The sequence below is a fragment of the Volvox carteri genome (genome assembly GCF_000143455.1).
Source record: "Volvox carteri f. nagariensis unplaced genomic scaffold VOLCAscaffold_4, whole genome shotgun sequence".
Taxonomy (NCBI): Eukaryota; Viridiplantae; Chlorophyta; class Chlorophyceae; order Chlamydomonadales; family Volvocaceae; genus Volvox; species Volvox carteri.
In genome coordinates this window covers 2716637-2720934 of record NW_003307547.1, presented here as the reverse complement: position 1 = coordinate 2720934, position 4298 = coordinate 2716637, and positions in this window count along the sequence as shown.

Below are 4298 nucleotides of genomic sequence, written 5' to 3'. Positions count from 1 at the left end.
ATCACAGCAATATCAGTACCTTGTCTTGGCATGCAATTATACATACATGTTCTTCATCAACCTTCACCTGTGACCTGTTCCACACTACTACTGCACTGCTTCCTTTTTTCCTAGTGAACACCTACTACACACCACTGAACCACATATGTGGCCCTAGACTGCAGCTGCCCACTTTCTCTGTATCCCTGCTCATCATGGAACCTGTCTAAGCAACCAACGCCAGCTTGCCCTTGTACTGGACCATGGAGTCATTCCATAGAACATTTGTGCAGCCATGGGAGAAAGCCCACTCCTTGACCTGCTGCTTGTTGAATCTGCCAAGTAGGCTCTGCACTGGAAGCTCTACGACCGTGTGCTTCTTTAGCTCCTTGCCAACCTTAATGGTACCACTGGGCAATACCATGGAGGTCTTCTTGCTGTTGTTCACCCTGTGCATAATGAAGACGGACACCTTGTCGGTGTCGTGCACGATGTTTTCCTGCATGGTGAATATGGAGGGACCGACCAGTGCTTATTCAATGTTGTGGACATGCCCTATGGCAGCCAAACTGCGTGTTACGGCCCCCCCCCTTAGCAACTGGACTAGTTACTCCTGAGCCCCGTAGCGACCCCATAGCGACCCCGTGGCGACCCCATAGCGACCCCATAGCGACCCAGTAGCGACCCCGTAGCGACCCAGTAGCGGGGCAGTGCTCCCACACGAGCTACTGCCCCGCCACTGGGCCGCTACGGGGTATCAACTGTGCCGCAACCCGTCTCTCCATAACACGTCGTTTGGCTGCCATAGGGGTAGGGATGTACGTGGATTCATAATTTTACATATACACGTCGCCTAGCAGCAGCTACATGCATACGAAATTCCCAAGTCCTGCTATGTAACAACATTAAGCCATATGCATTGCCTGCTTCAGCTGAAGCAGCTGCAGCTTCCAAACAATCTGCAGCTTCCAAACAGCACCAAACATTTCCACAACAGCGGCTGCTGCAGCTGCAGCTCATCGATCTGTCAACAATTTGCCTCAAAACATGCTACATTATAGCTCAGAAGCGCTCTATCCACCCTAACACTTTCTGGTATTCATGCCTAGAAGTAGTCCTCCATCACCGTCAGTTAACACTCCAAGACAAGTCTGTACAGTGACTGTACAGTGCAGCAGCGCTGCTGCTAGCAGTAGCTTCTCCACAAGCGGCTTGTGAGCCTGTATGCAGCAGCTGCTGCAGCAGAAGCTTCTAAACAGCTCCAAACAGTTTCATATTGGGTGCATCCAGCTGCAGCTCATCCATCTCTCAACAAAATTTGCCTCAAAACATGCTACATCATAGGTCACATGCACTATCCACCCTAACACCTTCTGGTAGTCATGCCTAGTATTAGTCCTCTATCGCTGTTAGTTAACACTACAAGACATTGCTGCAGCAGCAGTCCTCCACAAGCAGCTTGTGAGCCTGTATGCAGCAAAGATCAGGCAGGGGCATACAATAGCACCTTTGTCAGACCATCAAGAACTGCAATGACTGTGATGTGGAACTTAGAATGCAGTTTTATGCCACACACCTTACTACTGCTTTAACCCTCCACTGACTCTGCGTGCTGATGTGTGGTGGGGAAAGCATGTGGTGTTGTCCACAGCAGCTGCAGGTTGCTGGGTGGGCCCTGTAGACAGACAAACATGCCCATCAGAAGTTAAATACACCCAAACCCTGTATAGGAGACTCCATACAGAATATATGCAGCAAGAGGTAATTTGACACAAAATCCAAAAACTGCAGTTGCCCTTGTTTGCTTGCACATGAATGACAATTACCCCCCCTCAAAATCAGAGTGATGAACGTAACTGTGTAGATACTTGTAGTCACAGCTATCACCTCCCAAGCAGAAAAAGCATGCCCGGGAATCGAACTCAGGTCGTAACTAGGATACTTGCCTAAAACCAACCCATTCCATCATAACTTCCCCAGCTGGGAACATCTCACCATTCCCAAGTCTTAGTTCCGTGTATCAGCTAGTAACCAACATACTTCCTCAACGGCTTCTTCCTGTTTAAACCTGGGTAGTTGCCTTAATCAACCTGTTACATCATGATTTCCCCCAGAGAACAACTCACCAGTGGTCACTATTCACGTGTCATGCCCCGTGATATGAGCCAGTAGCCAACATATGCCTCCATCCTCAATGGCTTAACCGGCACCCATATCTCAGGCAGAGCGGCATCATGCTTATGTCACCTTTCTTCATCGTAGGCAGAGCTTTGGTGGATGATGCCATCTGCAGCTCCCGTTTCTCGCTTCTGTACACATGCCTGCTGAAGCAAGTTTACCATATGGGGTTGCAACCCCCTCGTTTGAGTCCTGCAGATCATGCAAGCAAGCAGTTGCAATGTCTAGCACGCAAGCCCAATTTTACTACTTCTCATGAGACAACATCATACTTTGGGTTGTTGCTTGGGTTTGGTGCTGCCCAGGTGTGCAGCCATGGCATGAGGAGCGTGGTCGCGATGGTGAAGTCCTTTGTTGCCAAGTTGCCATAGAACTCGGCAAAGTCGTCATATTCCATTCCACTGACGGCCAGGAATTCCTCAAACGCTTTGGTGGCCTTATCACCAGCAGCACTGCAAACGTTGCTGGGCACGTTTAAAATGTACCGCTCATCTAATGAACAAGTGCAATGGCTGATGATGCCACTCACTTGTCATTCGTTGGCTGCATCATAGCTGCAGCTGGACCTCGTGCATCCTGCGCCTATTGTCCGACGGCTGCGTGGGCTGCATCCCAAATCCACCCACAAAATCATCATTGGCTTCCATTGTGATATTCCTCTTAAGCATCTTTAGAGATTTGACCTATGAGGTTAACCATAGTTAGAGAGTACGGTCGGGCTGGAGCCAACTATAGCACAGCCAGAGACTCTTGATCCTGAGTAAGGTAATTTATTACAAAGACGATAACACCTGTTAGTTTGATGCTGCAATAAGTGGCAATGCACAATGAGACAGGTACAGATCCTGCCTGTGGGTCGCCGCTGTACTGCCAAGAGATTGGCTGGCGCAAATGAAAGGCACCAACGGCAAATATATTTGAGGTGGAACCATTCTGTTTATTCATGCAAGCAGCTAACCGCGGTCTATGTGAGCGAGGTAGTTCGACTGTGCAAGCATGGCAGTCCAGCAGCCAAGCTGGCTAAGTCGTATTCATTTCTTTAACTTTATGTCCGTGTATATTTTGCATTTTTGTGTTATGTTGTGTTCAGTGTTCATTTCTTCTCTTCCGTCAGCGGTTGCTCCAGATCCGTGGTCAAGGTTGGATATTACTTGTGCTGGGCTAAATAGCATGAAGTTCAAATCCTTTCCAGACTGCTTATGCACGGCATACAGTCGCTTGACTACTTTCGCTGTACATTCGAAAATGGGAAGTCCATTTGCTTCCAGAGTGGATTTCCACGTTTAAATTGTCTTGATTCCTACAGAATTAGGATAATGGCTTCTTATGACTGGATAGTTCGATGTAAACAGCTTTCTCCGGCTCCCTAAGGGAGTGCCATGCTCTTTCCGGTCCACTATGAAGGGTCGAACTTCACGTCGCTATACATTCAAAATTGAGAAGTCCATTTGCTTTCGTTGGGAGCTTGTGTTACTAGGAGCATGAGAGCCTGGGGGTGTGGGAGCCTGAGGGCCTGGGAGCCTGGGGGGCCTGGGAGCCTGGGGGCCTGGGAGCTTGGGGGCCTGGGAGCTTGTTAGCTGGGGGTCTGGGAGCTTGGGAGGTTGTTAGGCTGGGGGCCTAGGAGCTTGGGGGCCTAGGACCTTGGGGGCCTGGGAGCCTGGTACCTGGGAGCCTGGGGGCCTGGGAGCTTGGGAGCTTGTTAGGCTGGGGGCCTGGGAGCTTGGGAGCTTGTTAGGCTGGGGGCCTGGGAGCCTGGGAGTTTGGGAACCTGGAAGCCTGGGAGCTTGGGAGCCTGGGGGCCTGGGAGCCTGGGGGACTAGGAGCTTGGGGGCCTGGGAGCCTGGTACCTGGGAGCCTGGGGGCCTGGGAGCTTGGGGGCCTGGGAGCCTGGGGGCCTGGGAGCCTGAAAGCTTGGGAGCCTGGAGGCCGGGGAGCCTGGGGACCTGGGAGCCTGGGGTCCTGGGAGCCTGGGGGCCTGGGAGCTTGGGAGCCTGGGGGCCTGGGAGCCTGGGAGCCTGGGGGCCTGGGAGCCTAGGGACCTGGGAGCCTGGGAGCTTGGGAGCCTGGGGGGCTGGGAGCCTGGGAGCCTGGGGGCCTGGGAGCCTGGGGGCCTGGAAGCCCGGGAGCCTGGGAGCCCAGGT